The sequence below is a fragment of the Schistocerca serialis genome, chromosome 7 (assembly GCF_023864345.2).
Source record: "Schistocerca serialis cubense isolate TAMUIC-IGC-003099 chromosome 7, iqSchSeri2.2, whole genome shotgun sequence".
Classification (NCBI taxonomy): Eukaryota; Metazoa; Arthropoda; class Insecta; order Orthoptera; family Acrididae; genus Schistocerca; species Schistocerca serialis.
Window position 1 is genome coordinate 260109454 of NC_064644.1, and position 12900 is coordinate 260122353.

Genomic DNA, 12900 nt, shown 5'->3' on the forward strand with positions numbered 1-12900 from the left:
AAAAGATGACATACAAATGAAGCTAATATTGTATTTATTAATCAAATCCAGCAATAAATAACATTACGTATCCCATAATTTATTGCATACAGATTGTTAAAAATAACATTTTTAAGAGCTGTTTAGCTTTCAGTCTCTCATTTTTCACAGGAACATGTCTTGTTTTTGAGAAAAGTCTTTCAGTAGCTAAAGATGTGCCTATACAGCTCAAATACTACACTGCAGTTTTTATATTTTGGGCATGTAGTACCAAACATGTGATTCCATACTTCTTGTGGACCCTGTTTGAAGGAAATCTTTCAGATCGTAACAGAAACGTGATGGTAGTAGTTCCGTCTCTGTTGTAGTTTGCAAATTATTCTTTTCTTGTGCTATTTCGTAACGTTTACATCATAAGTCAAGTATGATTATTCTGTTTTCCTTGAATGTGTGACAATGTTGTCCATGCCCACTGATGATCGTTTCAACAGTCGTAAGCCATTCCTTATGGTTTTGATTGTTTTCGAATGTGCTAAGGGATTCTGAAAGTGTATGTTCTTAAATCTATGATGGAGCAAATTTTTAACGTAGGTAATATCTTAGCTCGCTCATTTGGCAGTGAGAAAAAAAATTCAATCAAATTATTGAAAGTGGTAACTAGTAGTGTTTTCTTTAAATTGTTGAATCACATTGACAACAACTCAGTGCAAAAATTATAATGTTTGCATAGAATTATTACAATAAAAATTACTTCTGGAGTAATTTAAATATTGCAGTAGCATCATAGCCACACAATATAAGCACAAAAATCTCGACATAAAACCAAGCGCAGCTGGAAGAGAATTCAAAAAAGAGAACATAGTTTGAGGAACATACCCCGGATGCGGAAAGTATTAATGCAACCAACGGTAATACACCTAATTTCATAAATATACGTTGTTGATCTGTACAAATTAAGAGGGAGTTTATATATTTCGATAACGTCATAAAAAACTAGTACCGGCCTACTTGTGGGTGGGCGAGCGGGAGGGGGAGTGGGGGGGGGGGGTGGGTTACTGCTGTTTCCACTAGGTTTAAGAGCAAGAATTTTCCCTATGCTTCGAAAATTCTGTCGTAAAACAGTGAGTAGCTTAATTTCCTTCTTTCTAGAGACATTGACAGAGAGGATCATCCCTCACACCCGCCCAGTTAAGTGGGAAGAAGTTGACTATGCCTGGTGCACATTCTTATCGGAATAGCCAGCAGCTTCCTACTTACACAAAACTTTCGAAACGAGTACCTCACTACGGATTGAACCGGAAAACTACCAATCCTCTGACCAATCCTCATCGGCCAATTGCTGTAACTAAATCTTGAAATCGGATGGCAATTTTCAAAAAAAAATTGTTCAAATGGCTTTGAGCACTATGGGACATAACATCTGTGGTCATCAGTCCCCTAGAACTTAGAACTACTTAAACCTAACTAATCTACGGACACCACACACATCCATGCCCGAGGCAGGATTCGAACCTGCGACCGTAGCGGTCACGCGGTTCCAGACTGAAGCGCCTAGAACCGCACGGCCACACTTGCCGGCGGCAATTGTCACTGAGGAGCTACAGATACTGCTGTCGTTCGTCAACTGGCCTACCTTGCCATGCGGTGGTCCTCGTAAAATGTCTGATCCATTTCATGCAATACACTTTTCGAATCTGAAAACCCGGAGGATAAACAAACCTGAGACCTTCTTGTATCGCTGTCGCTCCCGCAGTAAAAATGGAACAAAGTAAATGCTTTCAATACTTCTGTTTGGAGGCGGACCTCCTCATGTAGCGTAACGCGCAGCGCGCTAACTGGCGAGACAGGGAGGTGAGCCAGGCCCGGATCGAATTGTGTGGTGTTTTAACGACGGTTGTGTTGATACACCGGCCAGCCTGAGTAAAGTTTTTAGACGGTCTGTCATTCTAGTTCAGGCAAATAATGGGCTGATCTCCAAGTCCGCCTCACAAGCAGCTGCAACGAAAAGACCATGCCAAATTTCAAAGAACACACAACCCCCAAGACTGGCAATCTTTTACAGTAGCTCGAAAGTTAGTGCAAATTCCAGTGTGAGGTGATTTTAACAGTTTCCACAACGAAATTTCATCTCAAAATCTGTCAGAAAATCCAAGGAGATTTTGCTCATATGTAAAATAGACCAGCGGATAGACTCAATAAATTATTCTCACTGCACTATAACAATGATGATCTTCCGGATGACAGTGCCATTAAGGCAGAGTTATTAAACACAGTTTTCCCAAAATTGTTTCATCAAAGGAGACGAAGTAAATATTTCAGAATTCTAATCAAGTACAACTGTCGACATGAGTAATTTGGAAGTAGATGTCATTGGTGTAGCGAAGCAGCTTAAGTCAGTTAATAAAGGCAAGGCTTCCGGTCCAGACTGTATACCAGTCAGGTTCCTTTCAGAGTTTGCTGACACAATAGCTGCACATTTATAAATCAGACACAACCGCTCACTCGTCGAAAGATCCGTACCTAAAGACTGGAAAGTTCCACAAGTCACACCAGTACCCAAGAAAGGAAGTAGGAGTAAACCTCTGAATTACAGACCCATATCACTAACGACGGTTTTCAGTAGTGTTTTGGAGCATATACTGTGTCCGAACATTACGAGGTATCTCAAATAAAACGATTTATTGACAAGCAGCCAACACGGATACGGAAAATACGGTTTTTGTTTTATCCGCACGAATTTATGAGTGCTATCCACAGGGAATGTCAAATTGTTTCCATGTTTTTAGATTTCTAGAAGGCTTTTGCACCGTTCCTCAGAAACGCCTTCTAATCAAATTGCGTGCCTATGGAGTGTCGCCCCAGTGGTGTGACTGGATTTGTGACTTCTTGATAGAAAGGTTACAGTTTGTAGTACCTGACGGATGACCACCAAGAAGAAAACAGAAATATCAGGCGTTCCCCAAGAAAGTGTTATAGGCCCTCTGCTGTTCCTGATCCACATAAGTGATTTAGGAGACAATATGAGCAACTCTCTTGTATTCCTTGCAGATGATGCTGCCACTTACCGCCTTATAATGTCATCAGAAAGATCAAAACAAATTTCAAAACGATTTAGACAAGCGATCTGGTGGTGGGAAAAGTGTAGCTGACTGTACATAATGAAAAGTGTAAAGTAATCCACTCGAATACTAAAAGGTATCCACTAAATTTCGGTTACAGGGTGAAACACATAAATCTGAAGGCTGCGAACTGAACTAAATGCTTAGGGATTACATTTACAAATAACAATACATGTGGAGAGCAGACCAAAGACAGCGAATAGAACACTTAGAGGACGCAAGAGAACAACTAAGGAGGCTGCTTACGCTACGCTTGACTAACCTCTTCTGGAGTATTGCTATGTGTGTGGGATCCGCATCAGATAGGATCGACGGAGGGCATCGAAAAAGTTCAAAGATGGGCAGCTCGTTTTGTATTATCACGAAATAGGGGAGAGAATGGCACGGATATGATACGCGAACTGTGGTGGCAGTCATTAAAACAAATGCGTTTTTTGCTGCTGCGGAATCTTCCAAGAGATTTAAACCACCAGCTTTGTCCACAGAGTGTGAAAACTTTTTGTTGGTACCCACCTACATAGAAATGATCATCATAATAAAATAAGAGAAATCAGAGCTCTCAAGGAAATATTTAAGTATTCATTTTTTCCATGCGTCGATAGAGAGTGGAACGGTAGAGAAATACCTTCCAAGTTATTCGATGAACTCTCTACCACACCACGTACGTAATTGTGAATTGCAAAGTAATCATTTAGATTTAGATGTAGATATAGAAAATATGATACACAAACAGTTACAAACATGGTAACACACAGAAGGATGTTTAAATGATTATCACAGATGGCGCACGCGATTTCGCTCCCTTTGGTTAACTGACGACTATGGCGACGGGAATGTTACCTAACCACCAAGTTGAAATAATATGAATTTGTCATACTATGAAAACAATAGACCCCCTGGGAGGACTAAACGCTACGAAAGAGAGCAACTTCTGCCTGGAGCCAAGGAATGCATACTCTAGCAGATAAAATGTTTTCATATCGAGAGGTATCAGTAAACGAACAAAGTGTAGCTAGTACATAGTTCAGGTTTACAGACATATATTTATTTCTGTTTGCTCTTGGTCCTCTCACAGTTGAGATGGTCTTGATGAGAAATCTTTTGAATATGAAATGAGTTTTACGTATTATACCACTGCTTACAGACTCTGTCAAATTTGGAATCACAGTCTCCATAATCATTCAGCGATCACATGCAGCTAAGACCACTCGCTGGCACAAGAAGCTGGGCTAAATTTCCGTCTAAGAAGGGTCGCACTCTCCCAATTTTCTGAAATGTCAAGCTAGGTAGGTCACATCCTAGCCCACTCCGCCAATGCAGGCTTGATCTGCCAAGTCGATACGTTTTCCGCCTGGAATAGCTCTGGGCACTGACTACGCAGACTTCCTTCTCCCCACATGACCATCTTGCTCCTCACGATAACCTTAATCCGATGTCCCCGAATCATTTCATACACTCTGTTTATTCGATGCCTCTTCTCCATCTACAAGAGATTCAAAATTTCCCAACATCATACTTTCCAAGATATGGAGTTCCTTTCCACCAGTTTTCCTTGCTAGACAAGATATCGGGTCATGGTTGAAACAAAGGAAATAATGTTGTTGTTGTAGATCTATTCTGCAGAAATACAAGTTTTGCAAAACAGTCATTTAAAATTAGAAATGAGCAATGTGAATAGTGAAAGTGGTTACCAATACGGAATCATGCAAGAACATTTCACAAAGAATATAAAATTTTGACTCTTCCATGATTTTATAAATATCAACGATGTATTTCACCTTAAAAGCTATAGGGACTTGTTTTATTAAACAGCCAAGTTTTCAGATATGAAACCAGAAGCAGAATGATTTTAGTAGAGAAATATGTTATATAAACCTCAAATAATCTCTAATGCATTGCCTACAGAAATAAGCAATAACAAATTAGAGTTTTAAAAATGCTAAAATCTGTTTTATGTTACGCACTTTCACACTGGCCTGCCACTTTTTTTAAAAAAATGTTATGTGTTTTAATTTTCTTCGTAGTGGATACTATAGCAAGAAATTTGATGAAAGAAGATACGTTTTCCACTTCTGCTGTATTTATTTTTCTGTATAAAAAAGAGCATACCAGAATACCTCCACGAATAGTAACGTAATGATATGAATACAACTTACAAGGAACTTATTAGAAAAATAAGTGATTGTAGTAGAACAGACAGCACCTAACGATAACAATAAAAGTGCCTTTTAACTGCATGCTCTAAACAACAAACATTCGTCCAAAAATATTAAAGGAAAGTTCCAGATTCCGTATTGCGTTAAGACAGGTCAGAAATGAATATCTTAGAAAGAACATTTAAAACGTCAACCAGGTGCACTTATTAATGAAGGAAAAGATACACAGAACAGAAGGTTTCTCGGTAACTGTAGTCACTTTTTGCTAACGAGTAATCAAAAATGATCTATAAAATAAACGAAATTTAAAATTCAGTCTTCTCACCATATCATTCAATGTTTATGTTATTTTGTATTTTCAATAGAATTTCTAATTCTTAACGTTTATTAGCTTCGAACCCGCCAGGGTAGCCGAGACCACTAACGTGCTGCTTCCTGGACTCAGGTAGGCGCGCCGGCCCCGCATCGAATCAGCCCGGCGGATCAACGAAGAGGGCCGGTGTGCCGGCCAGCCTGGATTTGTTTTTAGATGGTTTCCCACATCCCGCTAGGTGAATATCGGGCTGGTGCCCATGTTCCACCTCAGTTACACGCATCACAGACATTTGAAACACGTTCGCACTATTTAACGATTTACACTAGATGCAGACAGCTGCGGTACACAGATTCCATCCCTGGGGGTACAGAGTGGCGGCAGGAAGGGGATCCAGCCACGCCTAAAACAAACCTTGCCAAATACGTTCTAACCGCGCCGACCCTGCAATCGCTGCGGGACTATGGCGTAAGCGAAAGAAAGAAAGAACAGAATTTTTTATTAGCTTCGCTCAAATACGTGTAAGTATACAGTTATTGTTCTTTTAAATTAATAATCCATGCTTAGCTTTATATTTGGTCAATGTAATATCTCCGTAAATTTATCGTCTTAAAATATCAAACTGTTAAATCAACAATACAATATATGTGTTGTTGTGTATATAGTTCCGCGTAGTCAGTGCGTATAGAACTTTCCCACTAGAGCGCGCCCCGCTAAGCACAACAGCTTTATATTTGGTCAATGTAATATCTCCGTAAATTTATCGTCTTAAAATATCAAACTCTGCTTTGCGAGATGGCGCTGCCATAAAGACGGACCAAATTCTGCTTCCGACGATCCGCGTATTAATATGTAACGCAGCCAATGAGACTGCTGCTAACGTAGAGCCTTTTCTCCTCGCGGATCACACTCGCGCAGTGATACCTGAACGCTCGAGGTATTATAACGAGTGTACAGACCTCCGTATAGTCAGTCTGCATCAGTCTGCATTAGTCTGCAGTCAAGTTTCAGTCTGCGCCTAATAAGATTATCATATTCCTGTACATAGCCATGAAGAGAAATGTATAGACACTTTGTCAAGTATCAAGACCAAAGGAACTTCAGATTGTCAATTGTAAACAGCATCCAGAATCAAGTTACGTAATATCTATGATTTTTATTATTTTAATAAATGTGTGTGAAAATTAATCAAGTTCTGTTTAAAGTTGGTCACCGTCAATCTGCTACTCTAAGCGTGCAAGTGGCATTTCTATCGTCTGACCTAAGGCAGAAGATAAACACGCCACGATAAGACCACGAGACATATTGCTGACACTCGCCTACTTCGTAAGAGCGACAAGTCAAATAATCTGGTGGTGTGTGTACCGAAGGTCTTACAGTACGCTCACCACATGTGTGAAGCAAGACCAAAAGAACATGTAAACTTGTAAATGCTGCCGTTTTAGTCCTTATGAGTACATTTCTACTGCTATCTTACTAATAAGTTCCTGATAAGTTACATTCATATAATTACATTTCGATTCATGGAGATAATTTAGGGTGTTATGTTTTATACAGAAAGTCATTTACAAATGGCATGAAAGGCAGAAACTAGTGGCCTACCAATAAAATAAATACAGCAGAAGTGGAAAAATGCCGCTTTCAATTCATCTGTGTTGCTGCGTCTCTCACATCAAGACAAATTCTGCTGCTGCTTCTCTATTTTGATTGATTCAACCAGTCGTGTGATCGAAAATATGTGCGAACCAGTGTAAGTGGAGTGGTGTCAGTGCGTTGTGACCAAAGGGTGAATAAATATTATTATAATATTTGTTGTGTGTAACGTGGATTCAGATATCAATGTATTTCTCGAATTGAAATGAAAACATTTCAGCTGGTATCGTCTGCTTCCAATTTTTAATTACTTTCTCTCTGCCCCTCTACCACCGTTCTGTCTCCTTTAGAGCTAGTTTCAAATATAACTCCATTCTCCATTTCAGAATTCATACCCTTTCCGATACAGTATCTGCTTTCTAAATCGTTCTTCCACTGATGTTAGAATGCGATCGTCCTCAGTACTGCAGGTACACAATATAACCCAAGGCATAATTTATTTATTTGCATGTTCTGTGCGTCATAACAGAGACAACTAACTATGATGTGGAACGTGGAGTGGATTTACAAATACTTTTTAATTTCTCAGTGGACGTGTGACCATATACTTGCCATTTAAATAATTGGTCTTTTGTGCTTTAATCTTTGTCTACAATAAAATTTAATAAATGTGACCTACCACAGAAAGATATTATCTACGCAGAAATCGGTCTGAGTCTTAGAAAGAGCTGTAAAACATAATTATTTCACTTTGTTTTAAAACTATTTTCATTGACTGCCGGCTCCTTCATTCTCAAGGAAGATTATCCAGTATTAATATTCTACATACTTCCTATTTGTTACATTTATGAACGCTTTTATTATTTTCAAACTGTAATTGGTCTTTCACAATAATTGCTTAAGAAAGTAAGACTATTTTTAGTGTGCGTGGTTTTATAAATTGTTGGCTGCATGTTCTTTGAGTTGAACATAACGTATTATTATTGAAGAATATTCATGTCCAACAAATTTTTAGTCTCAACATTAACAAATTTTGTATATTCGGAATACGGGCTGTAACGGGTATAAGTGCAGATATTTTTATACATAATGCCTTAATATGTACACATGGATACATGGAGGAACCCTGGAGATACTAAAAGGTATCAGATAGATTATATAATGGTAAGACAGAGATTTAGGAACCAGGTTTTAAATTGTAAGGCATTCCCAGGGGCAGATGTGGACTCTGACCACAATCTATTGGTTATGAAATGTAGATTAAAACTGAAGAAACTGCAAAAAAGTGGGATTTTAAGGAGATGGGACCTGGATAAACTGAAAGAACTAGAGGTTGTACAGAGTTTCAGGGAGAGCATAAGGGAACAATTGACAGGAATGGGGGAAAGAAATACAGTAGAAGAAGAATGGGTAGCTTTGAGGGATGAAATAGTGAAGGCAGCAGAGGAGCAAATAGGTAAAAAGACGAGGGCTAGTAGAAACCCTTGGGTAACAGAAGAAATATTGAATTTAATTGATGAAAAGAGAAAATATAAAATTGCAGTAAATGAAGCAGGCAAAAAGGAATACAAACGTCTCAAAAATGAGATCGACACGAAGTGCAAAATGGCTAAGCAGGGATGGCTAGAGGACAAATGTAAGGATGTAGAGGCTTATCTCACTTTTTAGGGGTAAGATAGATACCGCCTACAGGAAAGTTAAAGAGACCTTTGGAGAGAAGAGAGCCACTTGTATGAATATCAAGAGTTCCGATGGAAACCCAGTTCTAAGCAAAGAAGGGAAAGCAGAAAGGTGGAAGGAGTATATAGAGGGTCTGTACAAGGGCGATGTACTTGAGGACAATATTATGGAAATGCAAGAGTATGAAGATGAAGAAGAAATGGGAGATACGATACTGCATGAAGAGGTTGACAGAGCACTGAAAAACCTGAGTCGAAACAAGGCCCCGGGAGTAGACAACATTCCATTAGAACTACTGACGGCCTTGGGAGAGCCAGTCATGACAAAACTCTACCATCTGGTGAGCAAGATGTATGAGACAGGCGAAATACCCTCAGACTTCAAGAAGAATATAATAATTCCAATCCCAAAGAAAGCAGGTGTTGACAGATGTGAAAATTACCGAACTATCAGTTTAATAAGTCACAGCTTCAAAATACTAACGAGAATTCTTTACAGACGAATGGGAAAACTGATAGAAGCCGACCTCGGGGAAGATCAGTTTGGATTCCGTAGAGATGTTGGAACACGTGAGGCAATACTGACCCTACGACTTATCTTAGAAGAAAGATTAAGGAAAGACAAACCTAAGTTTATAGCATTTATAGACTTAGAGAAAGCTTTTGACAGTGTTGACTGGAATACTCTCTTTCAAACTCTGAAGGTGGCAGGGGTAGAATACCGGGAGCGAAAGGCTGTTTACAATTTGTACAGAAACCAGGTGGCAGTTATAAGAGTCGAGGGGTATGAAAGGGAAGCAGTGGTTGGGAAGGGAGTGAGACAGGGTTGTAGCCTCTCCCCGATGTTATTCAATCTGTATATTGAGCAAGAAGTAAAGGAAACAAAACAAAAATTTGGTGTAGGTATTAAAATCCATGGAGAAGAAATAAAAACTTTGAGATTCGCCGAGGGCATTGTAATTCTGTCAGAGACAGCAAAGGACTTGGAAGAGCATTTGCATGGAATGGACAGTGTCTTGAAAGGAGGGTATAAGATGAACATCAACAAAAGCAAAACGAGGATAATGGAATGTCGTCAAATCGGGTGATGCTGAGGGAATTAGATTAGGAAATGAGACACTTAAAGTAGTAAAGGAGTTTTGCTATTTGGGGAGCAAAATAACTGATGATGGTCGACGTAGAGAGGATATAAAATGTAGACTGGCAATGGCAAGGAAAGCGTTTCTGAAGTGAAATTTGTTAACATCAGGTATAGATTTAAGTGTCAGGAAGTAGTTTCTGAAAGTATTTGTATGGAGTGTAGCCATGTATGGAAGTGAAACGTGGACGATAAATAGTTTGGACGAGAAGAGAATAGAAGCTTTCGAAATGTGGTGCTACAGAAGAATGCTGAAGATTAAATGGGTAGATCACATAACTAATGAGGAGGTATTGAACAGAATTGGGGAGAAGAGGAGTTTGTGGCACAACTTGACAAGAAGAAAGGACTGGTTTGTAGGACATGTACTGAGGCAGCAGGGGTTCACAAATTTAGGATTGGAGGGCAGTGTGGAGAGTAAAAATCGTAGAAGGATAGCAGGAGATGAATGCACTAAGCAGATTCAGAAGGATGTAGATTGCAGTAGATACTGGGAGATGAAGAAGCTTGCACAGGATAGAGTAGCATGGAGAGTTTCATCAAACCAGTCTCAGGACTGAAGACCACAACAACAACAACATGTACACACATCAATGTATTGATTGTTTTTTTTTCTGTGTCGAACAGTCTTCCCACAAACATGTCGCAAATTTTACGACCTGAAGTTTTCGCGGTCGTAACTGCGCCATTGAATCCACTATGCCTGTCAGTGTAGACCATCCACTTTGCGTCCACGTGCCCACACTTCAGTACCTGGAAAATAAGCATCAATGGTTTGCTGTTGCAGCAGGAACTTGGAGGTGCTTCACAACCTAAAAACATACGATTCTAACGTTTACAAAATTGAATGAAGTAAGCGTTTTTTTTTCTTTTTAGTTGAAGTTAAGCAATAAGCCATTTACTGATAACCAAGAATTCTTCGGAATATTTCATACATTGTCCCTTTGTTGTACATGTATTGGTTTTAGTTATAATGTCTGCACGTTTAGTAACTAGCACTGTTTATGATTTATCATTAAGGCGGAAGGTTATTTGTATATAGCAAGGACACGAGTCGTCTCAGTACTGAACGCGGTGGAGTGCCATTAATAATTTTTCCCCACTCGAAACAACAGTCATCATGAAAACTGCATGAGCTATCTGACATGACCTTTTCCTTTCCATCAGTTAGACATGAAGTGAATTGATCACTGTACCTTGAAAGTCACGTGTCTCGTCAAGAACCTTACAATCTGCATACTCTAATGCCTTAAGAGGGTGGCTCAGCAGGTAAATGCCAGATTACTGACTGGGGTTAGATACTGTGCCTGTTTTCTTCTTCATTTAACACTTATTTCATCTCTGGTAATGATTTGTTAATGCGATAAATTACAAGTCCCATTGGGGTTCGAAGTCCAAGTAAAACAATGTTGTTGTTGTTGTGGTCTTCAGTCCTGAGACTGGTTTGATGCAGCTCTCCATGCTACTCTATCCTGTGCAAGCTTCTTCATCTCCCAGTACCTACTGCAACCTACATCCTTCTGAATCTGCTTAGTGTATTCATCTCTTGGTCTCCCCCTACGATTTTTACCCTCCACGCTGCCCTCCAGTACTAAATTGGTGATCCCTTGATGCCTCAGAACATGTCCTACCAACCGATCCCTTCTTCTGGTCAAGTTGTGCCACAAACTTATCTTCTCCCCAATCCTATTCAATACTTCCTCATTAGTTATGTGATCTACCCATCTAATCTTAAGCATTCTTCTGTAGCACCACATTTCGAAAGCTTCTATTCTCTTCTTGTCCAAACTATTTACCGTCCATGTTTCACTTCCATACATGGCTACACTCTATGCAAATACCTTCAGAAATGACTTCCTGACACTTAAATCTATACTCGATGTTAACAAATTTGTCTTCTTCAGAAACGCTTTCCTTGCCATTGCCAGTCTACATTTTATATCCTCTCTACTTCGACCATTATCAGTTATTTTGCTCCCCAAATAGCAAAACTACTTTACTACTTTAAGTGTCTAATTTCCTAATCTAATACCCTCAACATCACCCGACTTAATTCGACTACATTCTATTATCCTCGTTTTGCTTTTGTTGATGTTCATCTTATATCCTCCCTTCAAGACACCATCCATTCCGTTCAACTGCTTTTCCAAGTCCTTTGCTGTCTCTGACAGAATTACAAAGTCATCGGCGAACCTCAATTTTTTTATTTCTTCTCCATGGATTTTAATACCTACTCCGAATTTTTCTTTTGTTTCCTTTACTGCTTGCTCAATATACAGATTGAATAACATCGGGGAGAGGCTACAACCCTGTCTTACTCCCTTCCCAACCACTGCTTCCCTTTCATGTCCCTCGACTCTTATAACTGCCATCTGGTTTCTGTACAAATTGTAAATAGCCTTTCGCTCCCTGTATTTTACCCCTGCCACCTTTAGAATTTGAAAGAGAGTATTCCAGTCAACATTGTCAAAAGCTTTCTCTAAGTCTACAAATGCTATAAACGTAGGTTTGCCTTTCCTTAATCTTTCTTCTAAGATAAGTCGTAAGGTCAGTATTGCCTCACGTGTTCCAGTATTTCTACGGAATCCAAACTGATCTTCCCCGAGGTCGGCTTCTACTAGTTTTTCCATTCGTCTGTAAAGAATTCGTGTTAGTATTTTGCAGCTGTTGCTTATTAAACTGATTGTTCGGTAATTTTCACATCTGTCAAGACCTGCTTAAAACAATAGGTTCCCTAAAAGCAAGCTGGGAAGTTCAACGTATGAGGAATCTTATCTAGTAAAGCGCTGTGATGTTCAAATCAGCCTTCGGACTGATGAGGACTGTAATCTAATACGTTACAGCACAATAAACTCCCGAATTCCCTGTAGTTGAAATTCTGACACGGTGGCGTACTAACTCAATCTAAAATGAGACACTTGCT